The sequence below is a fragment of the Kogia breviceps genome, chromosome 6 (genome assembly GCF_026419965.1).
Source record: "Kogia breviceps isolate mKogBre1 chromosome 6, mKogBre1 haplotype 1, whole genome shotgun sequence".
Lineage (NCBI taxonomy): Eukaryota > Metazoa > Chordata > Mammalia > Artiodactyla > Physeteridae > Kogia > Kogia breviceps.
Window position 1 is genome coordinate 119,647,617 of NC_081315.1, and position 26,500 is coordinate 119,674,116.

At 36.2% G+C, this 26,500-nt stretch overlaps 1 long non-coding RNA gene and 1 other non-coding gene across 2 annotated transcripts in view; both read right to left on the reverse strand.

Moving 5' to 3' along the window:
• The window catches only part of LOC136794401 (uncharacterized), a 366,850-nt gene extending 359,626 nt beyond the window's left edge, over positions 1-7,224 (reverse strand). The window contains exon 1 of the long non-coding RNA XR_010841133.1: positions 7,087-7,224. This is a non-coding gene — a long non-coding RNA (uncharacterized lncRNA). The remainder of the gene's footprint in view (positions 1-7,086) is intronic.
• A 4-nt stretch (positions 7,225-7,228) lies between these two features.
• On the reverse strand, positions 7,229-7,351 carry LOC131759043 (small nucleolar RNA SNORA76). The gene has a single exon (XR_009336376.1). It is a non-coding gene; the product is annotated as a small nucleolar RNA SNORA76 (small nucleolar RNA).
• Positions 7,352-26,500: the final 19,149 nt, after the last annotated feature.

Below are 26,500 nucleotides of genomic sequence, written 5' to 3' on the forward strand. Positions count from 1 at the left end.
GTCTAATATATAGGTGAAATCGCACTATGATGAAATTCTTTCAATTAATCAGGTAATTTTATCCCAAACCATGCTATGGTTACTATATATTAAAGTGCTATTATCCAGTGAAGTGCTGTTTCTCGTTGCTTTTTGTTATTTTCCTTGTGAATATATTCAAGAGCACTACAACTATATACGAAGCGGTACATTTTAATGCTTTATTTAAAAATTCGTGCTTAAAGTAATGTTGATTTGTTTCTGCCACTGTAAAAAATTTTAAGCCATGTAAGTGGTCACATCTTTTAACAAGAAAGGCATGGAGGGCTTCCCTGGTGGCGCAGTGGTTGAGAGTCCGCCTGCCGATGCAGGGGACGCGGGTTCGTGCCCCGGTCTGGGAAGATCCCACATGCCTCGGAGCGGCTGGGCCCGTGAGCCATGGCCGCTGAGCCTGTGCGTCCGGAGCCTGTGCTCCGCAACGGGAGAGGCCACAGCAGTGAGAGGCCCACATACCGCAAAAAAAAAAGAAAGGCACGGTTCATAAATACTTTAAAGACATACCAACAGCACTAAACTGAACATGAATCCTGCGGGCTAAGTGTGTGGGTTCCCAGTCACAACAGATGCCATCCTCCATAATACCTGGTGTTTTTGCTGGTATTCTTTATATTGCTATTATAGGAGCTCTGGATAGTCAAAGACATCTTCGCCTGAAGTTTTCTTCTAGAAAACATATCCTATTTAATAAATTAGGTGTAAAGCTCTTTTAAAATGCTTTGGATTTTACCTTAAATAAATTCTGATAAAAATCTAAATCAGAAGTATTTCACCCAGGTGAAGACATATGAAAATACAACGGTCTTTCTCTTATTTTATTCCTTCATATTTCCCCCGCCCCTCCTAGATATAATAACTGATTTCTGAGGTAATATGTATAATTCTGTGACAAATCCACTTCAGCCTTGGTAATGCCCTTCGTTTTGACTTCAAAACATTCACTGGCTCTCATGGATTTGTACTATTTAACACCCAGATAAAGGTAATCTGCCTTTTTTAATAACGGTGGATTACATTTTCTAGTTACATTCTCTTATTCAATTGGATTTTTTCAATTTAAGCACATCTATTCTAAGGGAAAAATGTAATGTCAGTCTGAGAATAATTGTAGTTATTAGAAAAGTAAACATGATGAAACACAAAGTAACATAAATTATCTGATTAAATTACTATAGAAGACTAGTATTTCCATGGAAAAACAAAGTATCTATATGCTCTATATTTTACCTCTCCTTTTTTTTGTTATAGGACTATGTTATAACTTGTACCTTCTCATAATCAAATATGTGGGGATGTTGGGGTATTTTAAATAGAAATGAAAACTTGGAGCATGAAAGAGACGCTATATCATTAGATGTTTACAGCCTGGTCTAACAGTTCCTAAACTAACAAATGTCTCACTGCTTTTATGGATGTTCTTCCTGAATACCAATTCCAGATTATGCCTCAAAGTTATATTCTGATAACATGGCTAAGTCCATTAAAACTTACTTTGAATGTGTAGCACTCACATACATGCAAATAGACACTACTTTATTGAGACCTATTCCACTCAATTTGAACCATTAAAAATGTAAACCCATATCACTGATAAATATTTTTAATTGCTTACTTAAGCTACTTAAATACAACCATAATAATAAAATCAGCTATGATGTTTTCAGGATCTATATGATGTACATAGTACCCATCATTTTAACTAAGTTTTCCATAAACCTCGCAAGTATTCAGTAGGATAGGTTTGCTGACCCCTTTACCAGGTGATGAAACTAAGACCCACAGATGTGAACAAACTGTTCAGTGAACTAGCTTAAGTAGTATTTGAACCTGGTCGATCCAATTCTAAAGTGTATGACTAGTCCAGTGCACCACGCAGATTCCTGTTAACCAGTTCTGAGCCTTGAACCCAAGCATTACCCCAGCTCAGCACCCTGCACAGTGCCTGACATCTAGTGAGTGCTTAGTAAATGGTCAATGAATGAATGAATACATAAACAAAATATCAGTCTTGGTAGAATACAGAATTATGGCTCACAAGTCTGAAATGTACTGACTATCACAGTTTCTTAAAGCCAGCATGCAAAATCATGAAAGTATACTCAATGGTATAAATTTCATTAAAATCACATTTACAGCAGTATATTTCTGTTTGAAGAACTGATACCCAAGCTCTAAAGTAACAGCATATGTGGTCTTTTATATGTAAATATAAATATACAGTCTGAGAAATTGGGCATATTGATGTCTTCCACTGTTTTCACGTAAATTCACATTTAATTATGACTTGTTAATGGAACATTCCCTTTTTGCTGTGTCAGAATTAAAACAGTATATTTCACCTTCATTCCTTTTTCAGAGATGGCAATGTTTAAATCTGGTATTTGGGTTTTAAATCATGTTTTCTGACCAAAGTTCCTTTGGAGAGCAGAATGCAATATTCAGTATTTCTAGGCATGCTGTTGTTGGACAGATCCTGTAGCAATGAACCTGAAAGATGGGCAGGATGAAAGAGTAAGAGTTCAGAAGGGACAAAGCCAAGATGCCAAGGTAGAAGGAGAGGAGAAAAGCAGGCGGTGGGGCTGGAGGGGAGGAAGAGACAGAGAGAGATTTGTATTTGTCTTACTACCTTGAGACAACCATGTAGAAGGACATGATCCTGTTTTGTAGGGCTATTTTATTAAAATAATAAGAATATTGTGTTTGTTTTCTTTAAAACATTTCATAACAGTGCACCAAAAAAAGATATGGAGACCCTCTTGTTTCATTTCCTGCCTTCATAGAATGTTGTGTTACTAAAGTATTTTCAGCAGAACTTGAAGCAATATAAAATGTTTGCTTGAGGATTTATTTTAGTCCCTTTAAGCTGAACTTCTGTAATCAAATCTATTTACAGACATTCCACAGTGCCCTATGGTTACTAGCTTATGCAAATGAAGTGTGACCCTGGGAATAAACCTCTTGCCCCCTCATCATCCTCCCTGGCTTCAAAGGCCTCTAGGCAATCACTTTTTTAAGTGAAGAGATGTTTAAGATGAATTGAAATAGAAAGAGAGGGAACATAACTTGATGCCCAATACTCATACAACCCAACCATTTACTATCTACTATTTTCCCATAAATATTTAGACACTAATTTATAAATCCATTTGGAATAAATGTGTTAGTGTGTAATGATTTTTTTTTCAGCATCTTCTTTTACTTTGAATTCAGAAACTAGACACCAATATCAATCAATAGTCATTATTCTAACTTCATTTCTTACTTCTTAAACTAAGGGTCACTAGACTGGGACAGAAATTGTTTAGTGATAATAAAATCTTTTCTGCTGATTCTATTATCACTGAAAATACATTTGTGCTGAGCACGAGAATAATCAAAGTAATTAGAAAGATTTATATAATTCCATGAGGACAATAACTAGGTATAAATTTAACACACTATTTGAATATATAATTAGTTAGTGTTAGGACTGGAATATATTGGTATAAATTTAACACACTATTTGAATATATAATTAGTTAGTGTTAGGATTGGAATATATTGGTATTTACAGGCAATTAAGAAAAAAAATGGATCCACTTTTTTAGAAAAGGGTAATGAAACTGGATAATTGGTTGCATTTTCAGATGTATTAGTGGGAAACAGCTGTACAAAATTTTTAAATGACAATCGCCATAACAAACTATATAATTTTAGGGGGTTCCTTCCTACTGGACAATATCTTGAAAAAAAAAAGAGTTATCTTTTCGTGGGACAAAATGTTTAAAGTCCAGATGGCCAGCGGAGTCGAATAAGTTCTTGGAGGCCCCGGAGACCTCAAGGTCAAAGTGTCATCTCAAAATACTGCCAATTTTTAGAAATACTCCAAGATAACTCTGGGACCTGTAGGCCAAAAGGTCTCCTCTGCAATATTTTAAGGGATGGCAAACTACAGATTACTAACTTTTTAGTAATGGCATTATAAAGTCAGATAAAGTTAGAGGACAAGAAAACACTGGCAATTCCCTTTAAATATATTTTAATTTTTGAACTTTATTTTATTTGTTTTTTTATACAGAGGTTCTTATTAGTTCTCCATTTTATACATATTAGTGTATATATGTCAATCCCAATCTCCCAATTCATTTTAATTCCCTATTTAAGTGTGCTGAATCTTTACCATTTTTAATGAAATATAGAGCTTTATTAAGATTAAAGTAAATGTTATTTAAACTCTGTTTTGTTTGTTGTTGTTGTTTTTGTGGTACGCAGGCCTCTCACTGTTGTGGCCTCTCCTGTTGCAGAGCACAGGCTCCGGATGTGCAGGCTCAGCAGCCATGGCTCACGGGCCCAGCGTCTCTGCAGCATGTGGGATCTTCCAGGACCAGGGCACAAATCCGTGTCCCCTGCATCAGCAGGCAGACTCTCAACCACTGCGCCACCAGGGAAGCCCTAAACTCTGTTTTTAATGTTCTGCTTTATGTAAAAATCATCAAATTTATGTCATGGGATTTCATTATAGGCAGCTCATGTTGAATAGTCAGTATTTTGCATAGATGACTACTTAGGCCTTGAAATCATAAGGCTGTGCAAAATCCTTGCTTTCAAAGGGGTCTAGGACCTCAAGACCAAAGCCATCTGCCTGGAAAAATCTGAATAGACTCCAGAACAGGGGTAACAGTCCTGAATGCTTGGTCAGCAAAAACATGACCAAAAGTCAGGGAACTAATATGTAATCTCCCCCAAATAGATGCCAGAAATAGGTGCTAAAACTCAGCAGGTCACAGTGAGTAATGACTCAAAGTAAGTTTGTTGTACTTGTGAATATTATTGAGTTGAAGAGGAAACATGCATGAGACCAGAAAAAAGGAGAATGATACAACAGAACTAAGAATCAGTAATTAAGAAGAAACTGTAGCATAGCAAGCCAAAATCATAGCTAAAATCCACTAAAAATTTTAATACTAGAGAAACTAAGAACCCAGTAAAAAAAAAACAAAGACCTCAACCTGTGGAAAGTAGGAAGTCCAGTATAAAACATGCAATAATTAAAGAAAACATTCCTGAAAAAAAAATTTATATATATACACACACACATATATATTATATATATATATATATATATATATATATATATATATATATATATATATGATTCCAACTTAGCATTCTTAGACACCAAAGATTCCTCTCAGAAGCATTTCCCCCAGACACTTAGCTGTCAGCAAAGAAAGTAGATAACAGAATTAAAAACAGCAATATCCTTTGGAAAGACAATAGGAAGCTCAAGTTCAGGTTCCATGGAATGGTCACGGTCTCTAACTTTTTTAAGGTCCTGGCCACTACGACAGAAGACACATCTCATTTCTCACAGTTTCAGAAATTCCTGCTCTGAACCACACTTAGATAGCAAGTCACAAGGCAGGATCCCTAGCAGCAAAGCCCTGGACTATGTCAGCCTTACCAGTTCTGCATACTGCTCATCACCACATGTCATTCACTAAAGAATAATAACCCAGGCTATTTTTCCTCAGTGGGTTAAAAATCTCAAAGAACAAAGGCAGAGGAAAAGCTCTAAAAATTCACAGAAATGTATCATAAATGCAGATGGCCGGAAAATAATGGCAATAAACAGAGGAGTGTATTCGAGGATAGGATTTACCTCTTTTGGCCAAACCATGTATGGAGAGGGCAATGTGCTTAGGGCACAGGCATTTCAGCCCACACTCCTTCAGCAAGCCAAGAGCATTCTGATACTGTCAAGTCATAGGCAACACGTCAAGGGCCACAGGAACCTAATGTTTTCGTCTCTACCAATAGAAAGATGCAACATACAGTTGCCTTCTGGGTAGCTGAATCCTAGCTAGGAGACACCTCCTGAGGTCCTGGGAGACTGATATGAAAAATAGCTTGTGCTTTTTGACTACATTTGTGAAAGATGCCCCTTTTTTTAATAAGCAATGCTGTTACTAAGGAGATGGCAGAGTAACTCCATAGGAAGTCCAAGACCATGGTGGCTCCAACCAGGGTCTTATAGGAGTAAAGAGCAATGAATCCCTAAGTGAAGGGGAAGTCTATGCTGTTAGCTCAGGGTTGAACAAGGACTGAAGGCATTCCTGGAAGTAGGATATTGGATGCAATGTGTGATTGAAGCCTTTCAGACTCAGTCACCTTGGCCCAGTGGCTGTGCTGCAGTGACTGGTAACTAAGCATATATGCAGAGGCACCCACTCCTGCAGAATGAGTAGGCATCCAGCAAAGAGTGCAGACAAGTCTGACATTGAAACCATTTGGACGAGGGAGGCAAAGGTATTAGCGAGCTGAACAAACTCTCCTGTTCACTGTAAGCCTAATTTTAGAAGTAAGACTAACCTCCCCTTTAGCCTTAAGGATTTAGGGGGCTTCTTGGGCAATTAAGGAGGTGGTATACTAAGAAGGCAAGTAGGTACTTGAGTGATTAGAATATGTTCCAGGTTTGTGGAGCAGGACATACTACTTACAAAAGGAATATCAGTCTCTCTTCTAGGCTTTTATCATATTCATCAGAGTGGCACCTTCATTCTCACATCTTTCCGTTTTCAAGGTTATTACACTGTATTATTTGAAGTATCTTTACATAATTGTGCTCTTTTTGATGTTCTCCACACATACTCACATATCTACTTTCTAATAAGAAACAACTGATACAAACTTCCATTATCAGTCAGCTTACCTAGTTATTATAGCACCTATTTTCAATTGATAAATTATGCTTTACTTCATGTGCTTACACTGAATTCAAAAATGTAGAATACAATTCCAATTTCCAACCAATAATGTCTTTCAAAATCTTGTTTAACCTCACCACAAAATTAATTTTACTTTAGCTTGAAACCAACTGCATTTTCAAGGGATACTGAAACACAACAGAGATCCTACTGGGTTGTACTATCCCCTTTTTTGAAACAAACCTGTTTTAAAAATTAACTTTAAAAGTTAGATATATACATACATATATATATATATATTCTTTTTTTTTTTTTTTAAGTGAACCTGCACTGATCCCTACGAAGAGATGACACTGGGACTTACAGGAAAGACACAGGATATGCCGGGCACTAAGTAGCAGACTGCAGGATCCCTGATGTCTCCCGAAGTTATTTCAACCTTGGCTTTAAGGGCTGGGCCTGATTCGCGACAGCCCCCGACTGACAGCCCGGCGCTGCAGAGTAGCTCTCGGTTCTCGGTTAAAAGGGCCGCCTCCGCGGGGACCACGTGGCCTCCGTTTCGCGCAAGTGCGTGCTTTGGCGCTGCAGCCCGACTCCCCGCGCCGCACGCAGGCGCTCAAAAGCAGTGCGTTAGAAAATATGTTTATTTTTTATATTAAGACATTGAGTTGTACTTTGAAGTCTTTGAGAAAAGAAGAATCTGCATGTACTTTTTTATACATCTATTTTTATTTCATTATTAAAATTTTCATCTGTTTTAGCCAGCTTAGGCTAAATCATGCAGTAACAAATGATCTCAGGTCTTGTGGACTAAACAATAAAAGTTTATTTCTTGCTCACATTTATGCTCATCACACTGATGTCCTGCGGCTTTGCTCAATGTGATCTTTTATTTTGGAAGTAAGTCTGAATAAGCAGCCCTTTTGTGGAGCGTGCTGGGTTTGTGACAGAGAAGAAAGAGACGTGAGAATGAAGCAATGGCTCTCAAAACTACAGCATGAAAGTGGCATATGTCACTTGTGGCCCTTACTTATTTCATTATAACTTAGTTCGTATATATTTATAAATGGAGAGAGAGAGAGAGATCATTTAATTTATACACGGCCTCCAGGAAAGACTATCTTAAATGTTCCAACAGATCCTGGAGAAAGAAACTCCAAGATTTTATTGGTGTAGCCCAGTGCCTCTCTATTATATGATTAGAAAAGCATCATATTAGAAACCACTCACCAAAAAGACAATTTCTCAAAGACCTATGTATAATAAAAATTTATCTTGCTATACAGGTCTAAATGACCCACTGTGGAAGTTATTTTGGTTGTTCTAAAAATATTTGAGTACATGATTATTAAATATCACAACTACATGGTGTATATTTACGTTTATGCAAATATACACCATTATAAGTAATTTTACAATTAATTTACATGAAAAAGAAGGAATATAGAAAGGAAACCAATCATAATTCAAGAAACATAATTTACTTAAAGCAGGTCTCCTCAAAAACAAAGAACATTAACCATATGACATTCAAAAAGCCCAAAATATTTTAAGTACATTTTATTTATCTTTACAGTTCTGTGCTAAGGATAATAGTCATTCTCAAAGCAATTATTTTCCATTAATTACATATGTAGATAAACATATACATTACAATTAATCTACAAAAATTTACTATTTCTAAATAACAGAGCATGTTTTAGGAACTTAATAAAATAATATCCTAAAATATTATCCTCAGTCTTCCTGCATCTCTCTGTAAATTCCAACATCTTAGTCAGTCATAAAAAGACCTTCAAGGGTCAGACTTTCTCAATGTCCAAACCATAGGATTACCTCAGGATTTAACTTCAGGCTCAATTAAATGCAAGTTACATAGATCTCTTCTTTCTTTGGGCATAACCAAAAGGAATTTTTTAATGTTGATAAAAGAGCAACAAGTGGGAATAAAACAACCCTTATATTCTTCTCAATCAACAAACAAATCAACCAACCAAACTGAGGTGAGAGAATGACGTGTGATCTAATAGTATGCATTCTGTGACATCACCATTATTATTACCCAACAAGTAATGTGCAGTAATGTGGCGGATGCTGATAATTCAATGACAAGCAGAGGAGGAGAAATTAAGGGGAACCGTCCAAAAGCAGTTTGAATTTCAGAGAATGAATCTGAAAGAATGGATATCATTTTGCCAGATGTACGATGGAGCCTAGCAAGAGAGGAGGCATGTGGAAACAGAGAGAGAAGGCATTCCATGCAAGCACAAAGAATCTCATAGGCGAGCATGCAGGCACAAAACAACATCATAAATTCTTGAAACTGCCATTAGTACAACACAGACAGATGCATATTGCTAGGGCACGGGCTATGAGAGATGGAGTTGTCAAAGGGCGTGGGCAGGGACCAATATATGGAGGGCCTTATGTGCCTTGCTAAGGTTTTTAGATTATCCTGTGGGCAACGGAGCATCAATGAAGGGTCTTAAGGAAAAAAGTCATATACTAAATTAGTATTTTGGAAAAATAATTTTGGCCAGGGTACAGAGGATGCATTGGAGGAGATTGGGCTGCAGGAAAAATATTTTGCAAATCCAGGTGAGAAAGACTTTTTTAAAAGGTTCCAGCAACAGCAGGAGTAGTGAGTATAAGGAAGAGAGAGCCTGAAACAATACATAGAGGTAGAATTGACAGGGCTCAGGTACTTATTGCATATGGACGTTTGACAGAAAAGTCAAGCCTGACTAGGAGAGACACGAGTCTAGGAAGATAGGGGAGAAAGCCAATGAGTTTCGTTTGGAATCTGTTACTCATGAGAGGACTATTATACAACCAAGCATCTACTGGAGAGAAGATGGCATTCTTCAGGATTCAAAATTTCTCTGTTTAAAAGTACCCCCCCGACCCCAACCCAGCAGAGACTTTGAAAGGAACCATCTTCTTACAAGATACCTTCTTACCTTGACCAAAAAATGCCTATGTAAAGAATTTGTTTGCTCCTTGGGGAAAACTGCCACAAATTTCTAATTCCTTGAGCTGTGTAGGGTTCACATACTAGGTCATGACACTTATGCTTTTAAGTGATAAATAATTGTATTTCTCCCTTGACTGGGCATCTGACTTCTCCCTCCTACTGAGAGCATGTGTCTCTTCTGTACTTTTGCTTCCCACCAAGATCAGACTTGCCCATGACCTATGAAGTAACCCTGAACTGTGTTATATTTTTAAAGACCAGTAGAGGAGACGGCAATGACTGGGTGTCCTCAACATTTTGCCCAGTCATGCGACATCATAGATATTCTCTGATCCCATTTCAACATTTGACCAATTATTCTTCCCATTGAGTCATGCTGAAACAAAATACATTATCTCGATAATTACTATCTTCAGCAACCCAAAATTAAGCATATTATTATAACACTTTAGTACAATGAGAAAGAAATTCTCTCCTTTAAGAAAGTTGAGGAGAAACTGGTTCTAGGGAAGTTATACCATACAAATAGAATAACTTTTTAGAAAATAATTTTTAATTGAAGGAAAAAGGTCTATCACGCCTCATGAAGCAACAAAGCCCTCTTTTATCCCCTTTCTAAAAAAAATAATAAAATTAAAACTAAGCATAGTTCTAAATACTGTCATTAAATGTTGTGTTTAGGTTTTAATTTCTGCTTATCTAGCAATGCATTCATTCTTAAGTATACAAATCATCACTACTAAAAAATACAGCATCTACCTGCAAAGTGAGTATCTTGTTATAACTAGCTAATGTTGCTTTGTAAACCCAAGACCTTTTAGTAAGTTTACATAAAAACTCTAATAAGGTCTTAAAAACATCGATGATGAAGATCACACAATGCAGTAATACCCAAGAACTGTCGACAGTAGTTTCTTACTGCCTGCCAAAGTCCATGATTCTTTTTAAAGACTATGGAAGGCCATTCATTTTGTTTTCATAAACTTAAAGGTGACTTAACCAAATCCCCTAACAGTAGTTAATGCTTCTTAATTATATGATGTGATAAAAAAAGACGAAAGCCTTATTCACTGAAAGGCACTATTATTACTAAAACTGTCTAATTTTATATGACAGTAAAGTTAAAAGATGACACAGCAAAGATGGAAAAATACCCCATGAAGTGGTTAAACAGCATCCAAATTCTCACTTCTCTGTGCCAAGTTTAACTTCAGAGAACAAGTTTCAGTTGCATACAATTTCAGGGAAACATGAAATTAAGTTTTAGAAGCAGATTTCACAGCTAAAGAATTTCATCCACAATCAGTTCTTCTTTATTCATAGAAAGAAGTACATTTTGTATCATTCCTTGAATCTGCTAGCATTTCCATGATTAAAATTTTGACATTAAAGTTGAACAGCAGTATAGTCTATTTTGAGTAAGCCTCATTGTTATACCAATATATCCAATAATATTTTCAACAAGAATAAAAAACAAACACCTGGCTTTCAAGGATTCTATAGGATTTAGAACATGAACATGATAAGCCTACCGGAGACTGCCTACACCATTTCCTTTGGGGACAAGAACTCTATTTCTTTCAAACCTGTGTAAACACACTAGCTATTCAAGAGTTTCCAGTCCTCATCTGTCTTGTTACCTTATATGATAACTATTTATTGAGTGCCAAGTAGGTACTCGCCTAATTTTTTTCATTTCACATTCCAGAAACCCTATGAGATTGGTATTATGGTCCCCATACTAAAGTTAAGAATTCAAGGCTCATAGAAATTAAACTATATCCTCAAAATGCACAGACTCAAAGAACAGATACAGGAGTCAAATTCCTCTTCTATTCAACAGGATTTCAAATGCACATCTATCTGACTCTAAATCTTGGGCTCTACCCTACACAAGGCTGCTTTCCCTATATCCAGCTCTCCATTTAACTGTCCCACCTTAAACTAGGTGACTACACATTCATCTTATGTAATTTTCAAATGATTTACATATTAATAGTAAGTCCCCCTTTATTTACAAAAGTGTCCCCTCTGAACAATGATTTATATGGTCAACTTGCCTTCAAGTCAATACATATGAAACTAAATGCATATCATTTCCACCACCACCCAAAATATGTTCCCTACTATTATATCCGTTACTACCATGGATGGCACATAACCCCCATTCACTTGCACGACCCAGCAATCCCACTACTGGGCATGTACCCTGAGAAAACCATAATTCAAAAAGAGTCATGTACCACAATGTTCACTGCAGCTCTATTTACAATAGCCAGGACATGGAAGCAACCTAAGTGTCCATCAACAGATGAATGGATAAAGAAGATGTGGCACATATATATATACAATGGAATATTACTCAGCCATAAAAAGAAACGAAATTGAGTTATTTGTAGTGAGGTGGATGGACCTGGAGTCTGTCATACAGAGTGAAGTAAGTCAGAAGGAGAAAAACAAATACCATATGCTAACACATATATATGGAATCTAAGAAAAAAAAATGGTCATGAGAACCTAGGGGTAGGACGGGAATAAAGACACAGACCTACTAGAGCATGGACTTGAGGATATGGGGAGGGGGAAGGGTAAGCTGTGACGAAGTGAGAGAGTGTCATGGACATATATACACTACCAAACGTAGGGCGGATAGCTAGTGGGAAGCAGCCGCATAGCACAGGGAGATCAGCTAGGTGGTTTGTGACCACCTAGAGGGGTAGGATAGGGAGGGTGGGAGGGAGGGAGATGCAAGAGGGAAGAGATATGGGAACATATGTATATGTATAACTGATTCACTTTGTTGTAAAGCAGAAACTAACACACCATTGTAAAGCAATTATACTCCAATAAAGATGTTTAAAAAAAAAAAGAGCCAAGAAACAGGGATAACTCTTAACTGCTCCTTTTTCCTCATATCTTATGTCACCACATCTTTTCTCTTCTACTTATTATCTTTCAAATCCAGCTTTTCTCCAGCTTCATTTTCACTGTCTTAGTTCTGACTCTCATAATTTCTTTTCTAGACTATTATATAAGTTCTCAACTGATATTTTTACCTACATTGTAATTTATCTCTAATCCATTCTCAACAGTGCAATTAATATGAGCTTTCAAAAGGACACATCGTATTATGTAGTCAGCCCAATTTAAAATCCTTAAATGGTTTCTTAGAACCTTCAGGATAAACTGCAAAGCCTTCTCGGGACTCTTAAGGCCCTTTGTTGTCACTTGCTTACTTCTCCATCCTAATCTCTCACTACTCTCCCTGTCGCAGACTGCATCCCACCCCACTGAATGTTCTATAGTTACCAAAATATGCTGGCTTGTCTCTTGTCTTTATACCTTGGCACAGATTGCTTTCCTACTACTTCTTCCTCTCTCCTCACATCCTCCTAATTTTCACATCCTTCAACATACAGTTCTGGCATCCCCTCCTCTGATGATCTCCTGATTAAACTCTTGCTCGGCATAGCACTGGGCCCGAAGCACTCAAGGAATATTTTGTCATTATTGAGCTGAACTTTGAGGTCCCTCTAATTCTGCCCATTTGTGATCTCCTAAGTGTCATCTCCTTGAGTGAGTGATGGTGGACTAGGGGTCTGCCTCTCCTCTTTCAAGATGTTCCCATGTTCTTTTCCCCATTGCCTGTAATGTCTTCAAGTTGAAATTAAACTCAAACAAAAACAAACCTCCTTCTGATTATTTGCCAACTCCCACTCAGTTTAGGTTAGATGTTTTCCCTTGGAGCTCCATAACATCCCGTGCATAACCACATGATAGTGTAATGTTCTGGCTACTTGTCTGTCTCATTGACTAGGCTATAAACTGTTTGAGATAGAGCTTTTATCTTTTAATTCCAATATTCAGAACTAGATCTGGCACATAGTAAGTGTACCATAGATTTTTATTTTTAAATAGGACATTTGTCTATTGAATAGGATTAAATGAAAGATAACCATGATTAGTGCTGAAGAAAGGCAATATATATGGTTTAATGTATCTATGATTTTTATAATACTTGAAAATCTCTGAGAACTGTAGATATCCCATACAATAAAATTACAAGTTTCCTTTCTTTTCTAAGCCATGGTAAGCAGCCCTGATTTATAATAATATCTATTCAAATGATAAAGTCAGAATTTCAGAACACGAAAGAAACATAGAATCTAATCAAGTGATTTTCAATCCATTGCTTAACATTAGATCAAAATCATAACCATCCCCAGAACATAAACAACTTACTCTGCAGCTGTTGCCCAAGAACTGCTGCCAGGGAATGAGGGCCTTGGTTCTTCTACTCCTCTATGCTCCTCTCCCCGGGCCTGGAGATGCTAAGGCTCTGAATAGCACAGTTACACAAACTCTAACCTAGTCCAAAATCTTACATGGCAAAAAAAAGAAGACCAAGCCTTAGAGAAGGCTGTGATCTTCCCAAGAGCACGAAGTGATGTAAGACTGGACCTGGTCTTCTGGCTCCTAGGCCTACATTCCAAACATTGTTTCACACTGGTTCTCAGAGGAAAAGAGCTTAGCTCTGGGAGCACGTGCAAAATATTCCTATTGCCTAGGTAAAGCTATTCAAAGGGACGATAACAATACTAGGAAATATGGACACCAAAGAAGTGTTGGAATGAATTACTGTGAAAAAAATTTGCATTAAAAAGCACATTGCCTACGATGCTGATGATATTTGACCAGACACTGGAAATTGCAGGCTGCCAGATGTCCTAAATCTTTCTTGATGTCAAATGTTCAGCATAGATTCTTATGGAATTTTCCCTCATAACAGAGTCAATGAAAAATAATAATAACATTAATTTTATAGAATTCCATGAATGTATCTCCTCTCTGAATCCACAGCATTTTGGAAGCAAAATCATAACACCAGTCAACAATGGGAGGCAGCCTAATTAAAACTGGCCATAAATTGTACTGGTCCTTGTTATGGGTTGAACTGTGTGCCCCCAAAATGTATGTGTTGAAGTCCTAAACCCTAGTACCTCAGAATATGGCCTTATGTGGAAATTGGATTATTGCAGTTGTAATTAGTTAAGATGAGATCATACCAGAGTAAAGTGAACCTAAACCAATATCACTAGTGTCTTTATAAAAAGGGAAAGTTTGGAGACACGCACACAGGGAAAATGCTACGTGAAAATTGGAGTTTGGCTTCCATAAGCCAAGGAATGAACAGAAGCTAGAAGAGATTCCTGAAAAAGATCCTTCCCTAGAGCATTCAGAGGGAGCACACCTCTGGTAACACTTCAGTCTCAGACTTCTTGCCTCCAAAACTGGGGCAATAAATTTCTGTTGTTTAAGGCACCCAGTTTGTGGCACTCTGTTACTGTGGTCCTTGCAAATTATTAAATATTACAATTCTAGATCTTCAATCACTCTCAGGGGGTATTTTTCTCAATCATCTAGTTGAGTTACATGCCAACAATTAGATCTCTTTACTTAAATTTTCCAGTTGGTACAACTTAATTCAGAAAAAAATAAGTAAATAGCGTTACAAACAATTAGATAATGTCTGTATGCAGAGGATGAATTGAATACAGAATCATAAAAATGAAGATAGCTCAATGTGCTACAAAAATCAATTATCTCTAGAGCCCAGTCTTATGGTTCTATTATGATTAAGCTTCACATAACTGAACACAGAACTTTATGACATCACATATTTCTTTTACCCCATTTATCACTGTCTAATTGCTACATTTAAAAACTTTATTTCCACCTACAGACCACAATATTTTAAAGAGGTATAGAACTATCCCAACATTAGATTTCCTTTATCTCTGTTCCCTAGTTTATGCAATCCTCTGGCCTCTCTTTTTACGTACAAGTTCATACAAGAAATTTGTCCCCCACAATAAGCCTTGCAAAAAATTAGTGACACAGATATGTTAAATAATTTAAAGGCTTGTTTTAGTTCAAGCAGTGATTTCAAAGGTAAACAATTCATCTAACTTCCACATTTAGCTGTTAATAGACTGCTATCAAACTAAATGGCAAAACATAATCAAACTTCACATTTTATGATTTAACGTGTCATAAAACCATACAGCTGGATGTTATCAATGTGAAATTAGTTTTCTAAAAACTATTAAATATATCCAATGATTTCTACCGTCTTTCAAAATTAGTAAACATTACTTATTCTATAAACCTTATGTATACTCTAGAGAAGATATTTGTATTTCAATCAGACAATGAAATAACTCCTTTATAAACAGAAATAATATTTGAGTGTTAATTTTTCTTTCTGTACAAGTATACAAACCAGGAAAGAGGACTATTCTCCTTCCAAATATCATTTGAAAATTGGCTCTTTGTATTTTTTCAAGAGATATATCCCTTTTCCTTAAAGTTTTTACTCCTATCTTATGTTATAAATATGTCAGTATCACTGCCTTCATACCAAGAGAAGATGAAGGTCACTGTGGTTCAGGTGACCATCTTTCCAACTCCTCAAGAACTAAGTTGGTCATTGCTTTCCCATGGGACCCCACATTAACAGCACAGGGATTAAGAATCTCCCAATTATTATACCATCAGCTCACAATGGGAACTGGATGAGTGTAGGCAAATCATATGATTTAATTCCGTTCAACAAGTACATATTTTGTAAGTGCCTACTACATGTCATCATTGTGCTAGGCATTGGGTAACAGAGATAAAAGAAAAGTCTTAAGGAACTTACAGTCTAGAGACAGATAAATAAACAAATATTGACATAATGTGGTAAGAAAAGAGACAGTCATCCACCCAGGGTGCTATAAAACTTAGAGAATAGTGCTATGAAACCACTTGGCCCATCCAAGAGTTGTTCAACAGATTTCCTGGAAAAGGTAGACCTGAGCTAATTTCAGGCAAGATGGATAAGAGACTGGTCAGCAGGGAAGGCGGGAAGGTTCTCCCAAGCAATGGAGCAAATTAAAGTGAAATAGAGAAGTGTGGTCAAAATTTTGTTTCTCTGAAGTGAACACTAAGTGTAAAATATTATTAAGATCAGTACCTGAGGAAGGAAGCGGAAAGAAGCAGGACTGGACAAAGGGGGAAAGTGAACTGTGACACAAGATGTCCAAGCCCAAGCCTCTGCCAGCAACATGGGAATCCCAGGAACCAGGCATTTATATCCTTGCCTGGCTCTGTCACCAGATGCAGGATGCCTGAATGGTGAGACCTTGGGCAAGGTGGCACTCTGAAAATGAGGCAAACAGAGAAGTGGCTGAAAGCTGGAGGTAGCTGGGCAGCAAGTACTTCCTGGAAGGGGCTCCAAACAGAGCATCTCCATGTTGCCAAAAATGTAAATGTAGTAGAGGTCTGGCATATTAGACTATACATTTCCACGTAAAGAATGGTAAGAAAAGAAGCTGCAAAAGTAAATTTTCAAAGATGTGTTCTCACAATAATGTGCGAGTCTTGCTGGAGAGAGCCAATTGTGTATTATCTCTTCCCAACTTTACCTTCAGTAACCTCACTCTAGTATCTCAAAATCATCCTTAGTGAAAGTGTTTGCACCATGGAAATTGGCAAAAGTTACAAATCAGGGCTTTATTTGTCTGAGAGCCAGTTTACCAGCACAAAATGTCACCATTTTCCTTCCTGTGTCCATAAACCCAATTTTGATCCATGATGAATAAAAGCCCTGGGTAAGACAGCATTCTACAATCTGTTCAAAATAGTAGTGGTCATAGGCCAATAATCCCCACTTCTTTATGTTGAGAGAGGTAAAGACTCTTCCCTTTTCCACTTCCTATTCCTGCCACTAACCTCACTTCAGCCTTGGTAAACTGCAGTCATCTCAAAGGATAATTCATTCATTATAAGTATTCTGTTTTCACATGTATTCAAGAATATGTATGGAAGGCCTACTATGTGTTAAAACTAAGCCAGGTACTAAGAATTCAACAGTGAGCAAACAACAGACTTAGTTCCTATTCTTAGAGTTCACAGTTGAGATACAAACATTAGATAAATCATAAAATAAATATATAATCATAAATGGTGACTATTATGAAGAAAAGATAGAAAATGAAAGATACTTAAACAAAACCTTTGGACTTCCCTGGTGGCGCAGTGGTTGAGAGCCCGCCTGCGGATGCAGGGGACACGGGTTCGTGCCCCGGTCCGGGAAGATTCCACATGCCGCGGCGCAGCTGGGCCCGTGAGCCATGGCCGCTGCTCCTGCGCGTCCGGAGCCTGTGCTCCGCAGCGGGAGAGGCTACAGCAGTGAGAGGTCTGCGTACCACAAAAAAAAACAACAACAACAACAAAAAAAAACCTTTGATGTTTTAACCTTATAAATCACCTAATAGCATGAAATAAAACATCAAGTTATTAAACACTAAGAATTAAATTAAGTAATGATATAGTTTCAGAGAAAGCCAATTATAATTATTTTTAAGAAATTTTATCTTATCTACTGTTATGAAAAGCCCAGCTGAATGCTGATATATATTTTTTTTAAATGTCCATATATGCATCTTGGCAATCACAGTGACTCACTTTTTTCATATACTATATCATTACATTCATCTATCATTACAAAGGTATAGACACAGAAAAATCTGCATAGTATCAAAAATCAGAATTTTTCTCCTTTGGTCATTGTTATTTACAGTGTAAAGAATATCTCATGTTAGAACAGATTCTCAGCTATAGCATTCAGATTTTCTAAATAATTGCCTCAAAGATTATTAGTACAATTCTCTGGTTAGGACATAACATTTGGCAAAGAAAATGCAGAATCTCAACTTCAAATTCATATTCCTGGGCTGATTATATGAAGGAAAAGTATGAATTCTATTTACTATTTTTATTTTGAGAAAAAATAATATTTTTGTTCTTGGAAAAAGCTGAGACTTATGCCTGATCAATACCTAACAACATATGAAAAGAGAAATTTAACATCTATTCATGATATTGCATTTCTTATGTGGATTCCTATCCATGATGAGCATGCAGCTAAAAGCACATATCAAAATCCTATTTTAGAGGATTTTGAAAGTAACACTTTCTATTTGTGCACCACAATTATGTTCTTGTGAATTCTGATCAAATAAAAAATTAATTAATCCAGGATAACCTGCCTCTAGTTCCTATGGTCAAGATTTAGAATGAACAAGATTATGCCATTTTTAATATCTATTCTCTTCATCCCAAAGTCATTACAAAATACATCTCTAGAATCAGATAAAAATGTATAAGTGTTTCCACTGTGGATTGCACCAAAGAGTTAAAACACCTCAACGCATTATACATATATTCATACATAGGGCCAAAGGGATACCATTCTCATTTTTCATCATCAAGACATTTGTATGACTTCTATCTTCTTTTGCTTTTGTGACCTCTAGCCAGAAAGGCCAAAGTAAATAAAGGTCAAGATAGATGTCAAATCAAGCAATTACTAAACAGGGAACTTGGCTGTGACCCTCAGATTAGAAATGCTGACCTGTCACAGCAACAGGGGAAAACCTTCCTACAACTCCTTCTCTCATTTAATGAAAAGCAATCTAGATTTCAGCCTAGACTGAAAAAAATTGATATCCTTCATTTGCGTTTTAATTTTTTCTACCCTTCATATGGGGGTTGTCCTCCCATTCTCTCCTTGGCTATAGGCTCTGAATTGTAGATACTTAAAAGGAAAAATCAGTAGCAATCAGGAGCAGGGAAGGACAACATAGCTACCATGAAAAATGAGAATGATCCAACACAACACAAAATGTTACAATATCGCTTTTATTCACATAACTGTATTTGGAACTGCATTAAATTCAGATAATTTTCATAAGCAGTGATCTCAATCAATAATACTCAGATTTTTTCTGCAGTGGGTCACCTGTAGTAACAGCTTTTTGAAATGTTCTTTGGGAGATTACTAAAATTTGCAAATTGGTTTATATATCTGGACCTGGATTCCTGTAATCTGTAGAATCTAGCTCTTTCCGCTTTGGTTCCAAAAAGATGCAACTCTTCACTCCAGAGGCTATATTGAAAAATATTATCTTTATTACCCATGTTAACATTACAACCCACATTCACTCCTGAATTCCTCAACTCCATAAACTTCCTATCCATCAAAAGACCTATATTATTAGTGTTTTCACTGTCAAAAAGAAAAATAAAAGATTTACCTACGAATTTTGAGTTGAGGCAGAAAAGAAAGAAAGGAAGTCTGTCATAGCAATAGTTTGATAATGGAGTCTTACTAAAAGGCTTCTTGCTTTTCCTTTTACCTCTTGACTTGTCACAATTCACATGGGAATATTAGCAATTAAATAAATAACTCTCAGTCTTGTTTCCTGGTGAATTATTAAATTCGGTTGAATTAATGGATTTTGACTGTTGAATATAATTATTTCAATAAAGTTCGTTAAGTGAAAGAACCTCATTTGAAAATCTGACTTTGAAATAAGCTGACAGAAAAAAATACCAGAACCAAAGACTAATTAAAAAATAAACAAATCAAAAAAATAACATAACCATCATCCCGTTATTGGAGCACAGGCCTGGAACTACAGTGAGGAAGAATTATCCAGAAAAAAAAAAAAAAAAAACTTTTGAAAATGAAAGTCTTACTTTTCAAAGATTCTTACATTAGCAAACTTTAAATGTTGACCCTAAAGGAAGAATGCAAATATATCACTGTAAGGTAATTCTCTTTTCAGACTTCACTCAAATCCAAGTCTTCACTGAAAAAAAAAAAAAAAAAAAAATTAATTCAAAGATTTTCTTAGCTGCACACTTCAGAAAAATGAAACAAAAGGAAAAGTTCCCATATCAAGATAACAGCCAATGTAAATTCTATATAAACCACACTTTTTAAATCTAATTATTTTCTATCCCTATGCTCACTGTTTTCACTTCTCTGTTCAAGGACCCTAATCAAAGATTCTAGTGGAAAGTCCAGCCTACTTATTTTGTTACTATAACTGGTTCTTCTAGTCACTAAAGAAGCTAAAGTAGCATAAGTGTTTTGAATAGTCAGTTTAGAAAGCATTATATCCCCCAGAGATTCCTTCACAGATTACATTAATTTTGGAATATTATTTCTTCCAAAAGCATCAACATACAAGAATACCAGCAGGGACAGGAATGAACTAGAAATTCCATATTCTTTCTTTGAAAAAATTCATCTTTACCTCTATTGCGTGCATTTTTATTTACAAAATTCCCAGAGCTGAGGCTAAATAAAAGAACCCAGCTCACAGCCACTTTGAATTACTACATCTTATTTCTTCATTGTGTCTGCGGTTAACAAAACTGAATGAATAAGACTGAAGATGCAACCTGTGATGGCTTGACATGTTTTCTGTTTCCTCAAGAGGTGTGGCCAGATTTTTTTTTTTTAATGTGTACTGAAAAATAATTGTCCGGGAGTGAGAACCTGGCATTTAGATAGGAGTGGATTCACTCTAAATTTTACCCCAGTGGCTCCAAGATATGAATCACTGAAAATGGGCAACTCCCTGTGGCCAGCATTCCTCTACCCACATTCAATAACGCCAATTAGCCTAGGTGGGGTCAATATGGGGGTAATGTCACATACTAGACAGTGTTAGTAATAATTTTTCCCCTTGGATGGGGGCAGGTGGTCTGTGGGCTTCAGGCAAACTAAAAATAAAATTAGTTTAAGGAAAAGGAAAAGTTAGACTTTAAAGTTAGAAAAAAATTTAAACTTTAATCAATGTTTATTCTTAATGTCTTCTTTATTCCTTTGGGAAACTTTGAAATAACTCAAGAAAGCATAATAACCTTCTCTGGTTATTATGAGGATGCCAAAAGTTTGTTAACATGTTTGTTTTCAACCCCATGCTTTTTAGAAGTGTAGTTCTCAAGGACTTAGATAAAAAGTGATTAATGCAAAATACAGAATGTATTTAGAAGACTGAATTTCTTCATAATGAATTATTTTAGTGTTGTCCTAGATAAATGTATGTGTTAAATAGCACTTATTATAATTTTTATATACAATTATTTTCCCAAAAATCTATAAGCATTACACAAATCAATGCCTAAACTTTACCAAAATATTATAATAATCCTGTATATAACGCAATATTATTCAACCAGGAGAAAGAAGAAAATCCTGCCATTTGCAACAACATGGATAGAACCTGAGGGCATTATGCTAAGTGAAATAAGCTAGACAAAGACAAAGACTGCATGGTATTACTTCTATGTGAAATCTTTAAAAAAAAAAAAAAATCTAACTCACAGAAACAGAGAGTAGAAAAGTGGTTGCCAGGGGCTTAAGGCATGGAGAAAACAGAGATGTTGGTAGAAGGGTACAAACTTTCAGCTATAATATCAGATCTAAGGATCTAATGTGTAACAAAATGACGGTAGTTGATAACAATGTATTGTAGAATTGAAGTTTGCTAAGAGACTAGAATTTAAATGTTCTCACCAAAAATAAATAAATATTTATTTGTTTATAAATAAATAAGGTGAGGTGATGTGTGTGTGTTAATTAACTATATGCAGGGAATCCTTTCACAACGCATATCAAATTATTATGATGTATACATTAAATATCTTATAATTTTATTTGTCAATTATACCTCCATAAAGCTGCAAAAACAAAAATACTAACAATCAATATACAGTGAAAATATATACATGTAATAATCCAGGACAATTTCTGAGGTAAATTTTTTGATCCTCTAACAACCTTATAAAGTGGAAAAAGTCAGTAATTTTTCCATTTTAAAGATGAGGAAATTGAGATTCAGAATAATGTCTATGATCTCAAGCTAATTATTGGGAAAATAGGTTAGATTCCCGGCCTTCTGGGTTCCCTCATACCACTTCATATTCACCCTGTAGATATGTAATTCAGCCCCCAAAGTTTTATGTAATCTGTCGGTTCTTTAGGAATTCAGAGGAAACACAAGTAAACTGGTTAAGGCTTCATGCACATGAGAGCTTTGAGCAGAGCCTTATATGTGGACCAGTTAGGCTTGGCTGAGGAATAGAAGAAAAGTATGCCAGGAGAGGGAAAAGAATATCCAAGTAAAAATAGTAACAACCGCATTTATTAAGCACATATTATCAGATACTATACTGAGCACTTAACTTACATCATCTTATTTACTCATCACTGTACACGTCAGTGAAGTACTTCCCATTAGGAAGCTGAAGCTTAAGAAGCTAAGTAATTTGTCCTGGGTCACAGAGCTGGGACAGAAGCAGTAGCTGGATTGTAGCCCTGGTCTGTTTGGATACCCAAAGCCAAACTCTCAACCTTTATTCCCTACTAATTCTGGGGCAAGTGCATGAGGAGTGGGGCATGAGTGAAAATAGCCTGATTGCAGAAGAGTCCTGTTGAGGGTGGAAGAAAATGAAGTTGGATAAACAGATTGGGACCAAGTTACAGAGTGCCTGAAACTTCAAGAAAAATTAGATTCAACGTAGTAAGCAGTGGGGCCCCTCTATAGATTTCTGAACTGGAGGAAAGACAATAAAGGGAAGTATTCAAAGAATGTCTTAAGGCAGGAAGATGGAGGGAGGAAAAGACGAAGAGAAGGAGGCCAGTTAGAAAACTAATCTAATGGTTCAAGTATGGAATGATGAAGGTCTAATCCAGAGTGGTTAACGTGGTCTTGAGTCAGAAGAAAAGGATACAGAAAACAACCTGAGGGAGGAATCAACATAATTTCGTGACTAATTAGATGCAAGGACTGAAGCAAAGGAATGATGAGTCAAAGATGACTGGATGGTTTCAAGCCTAGAGGACTGAAGAGATGGCGCCATGAAGAGTAAAACTGAGAGAGGAAACTGGTGGAAGAGCATGACTTTACGTTTAGGCATGTTGGATTTTAGTGACTGATGAGTAGGGACTTGACCATGAGAACTCATGTTCAGATATCAGAATATACAACCATGAGAAACAAGGGCACTGTGCAATACTGAAAGTTGTGGATATATCTGAATTTGCAGCTGAAGAACACGGTAAGAGAGAAAGTAGGGCTGAGGTTTTAGTCTAAGGAGTTTCCATAAATAAGCGTGCCTGAGAAGAACGAGGAGGCATTCAGGAAATAAACAAGACCAATCAGAGTCTTTCCTTTAAGGGATTTAGAAGTTGCTTGGGGAGGCATATCAGCATGCATGAAGCAACATCAGTGTAATTACTTATCTCCACTGGAATATAAACTCCATGAGGGCAGAGACTAGCTCTTAAAGTAGGACTTGGCATATTTTATAAATTCTATAATATTTGCTGGATAGATGAGTAATTCACTGTACCCCATATCTCAGCAACTAGCACAGTGCATGGCAAACAGCTGGTGCTCAATATAGCTTGCTTAACTGAATTGAACTAATAATTCTATCTTTAGTCCTAAGACGATCTCATCTTAAAGTTGTTAATTGTGAGATTCCAGACAAGTTCATTAAAAATTCAAAGAAAAGATGAACTACAAGTAAAAATCATGAAGTGGCTTCAAAATAAAGGGAAAATCTAAATAAAAAGAAAGCAAGAAGTACCGGGAAGGAGACAGTCACTAAGGCACAGAGGCAGAAATGATTTTGAGATATCTGTACATAAGTTAAAAATTTGGAGGTAAATGAAGGATATGAATTAAGAAAACATGAAAAATACCACTGCTTAGGTTGCGGTGCTAGTAACCACTAAGTATATCACACACCTTCATGACTGGCTACTGGCAATAAGAGAGAAATGAGTTAAAGACCATGCCAATGTTTGTGACCTGAGTGACTATCAGAATGATGGCAACGCGAGCTCAGGCAGAAAAGAAGATGTGTTTGATTTTAAACACGGCTGCCCAATTTCTCTGTTAGGGGTCATTTGAATGAAATTCACTCAAACCAGCTCAAGTGAAAATAGGACTCATTAAGGGTGAAATATAAAATTTTGTAGACATCACAGAAAATTTTTAAATGTACAGCTTGGCCACCATTACACCTGGAAAGTCAAAATTCTGTGGCTCTGGTCCATTTTCCAGCTAGTCTCCGTACACCAGCTTCTTATGCTTTTTCAAGGTGTTTCTGCTCCTTTAGAATTTTTCGCCTGGACGTGACTTTGGCATGCCCTGATGCCAACTTTACATGAACATACAATTTTTGCACTTTCATTCTGAAAAATGTCTCGCATGCTTTCACAAAAAAAATATTCAGTACTATACTGCTCTACCATTTTTTACAAAACCACTTGAAGTCAATAATTAATTGTATAAGCAAATTCATTTTATTTTTACTATCTACTGCAAGTATACATATTAATTCCCCTTCAATTCGATACTTATTCATTTATTGCCTTGAAAAGCCTCCTTTCTACACTCCATGTTATCTAATATAAAAATCAACAGATAACACTCACTGCTTCATTGACCACAATGGCCAAAAAATTATTAGAGAAATGGATAATCAGTAAAATGTACCCACAAGCAATAACAAGGGATAGAAGAAAATTGACAAAACTGGGTAATTCACAAACCAAAAAGTCAGACATTGTATAACTCAGAATTTGATTAAGAATAGCCCAATAGCACTGAAGTGTCAATAATTTCATCTCTATTATTTTAGATGGCTTTATTTTACAACCTTCCAAATATTGGCGCTAACTATTTTCTAATGTGATAGTTAAAATTGAACAGTGGTCTCTGAAAAAGCCTGGAAAGAAGTGGCAAATAGCCTAAATGAATACTTCTGAACTTTTACCCAATAGAAATTGATAATTATCCCATGATGTATGACTGATCTTAGCTGATGTCTATATCTGATTTTTGAAGCAAAGCCAAGGCTGACCTTAGTCATTTAAAAGAGCAAGAAAGATTTGAACATGTTTCAGATTTCAAAAGAGTAATGAGTTTATCATTTAATAGGCACTGTAATAAGAAAAAACTGTTGACAAGAACAAAAGAAGTGAATATAAAAATAAAGATTTGTCTCTGGAGAATCACTTCCTCATGATAATTCCCTTCTTCATCAGCTTTAATAATCCAGAGTTAATTATATTACCTTTGAATTCTTCGTGAATTACACTAGTAGCTACTCTACCAAATATAAAGCAATCCTAACCTGAGTGTCACCAAGATATAAGTAGGCAACTCAGAGACTCTAAGAAATGAAATACAATAAGCATTTACTCAATTGAAAATAGATTTTCTGACAAATACTATGATTTCTGTCCCTCTTTACAGGTTTGTAAGGTAGGTCTTACAAACTGATCTATAATTTCTAAAAGGTAAAAATGACAGCCCTCATTTGTACTTTACATAGCATCACATGGATTAGAATTAAGGTATGATCTCTACCAATTGAATAGCTAAGAAAATATCTCTGAATGTTCTAAACCAAACAGGAAGAGCTTGATAATCTTTTCTTGATGGGATTTCATGGCTCCAGGAAAGAGGCCAGGCCTCCTCCCCCACAAAAATTCTCTCACTAGTGAGCCAGTTATATGAAATTTCATTACCAGAATTTTATCCCTTTGGTTGACAACTTTGATCCTTATGAAAATACTTATTCTTCCTGGGTGCAGTAATTCTCCCTGTTCCCAGAGACAACTACTGATTACTGAATTTTACCAGATCTAGCTTTCCTGGTAAGCTAAATCTTTTGCATGTTATGTGCTCAAATCCATCAAATAATTCAAGATAAAAGGTCAGTGATATCACCAAACTGTAGGCCAGAAAAATAAACTATGTCAAATGTTAGTACGAAATAATCTCTTGCAATTTATTTGTAAGTACTTCATAAGGATCTGTTGAAAAAACAATTTTAATTTTATTAAGCCACAGACTGTTTGCAAAAGTAGGTTTTGTATTATTCT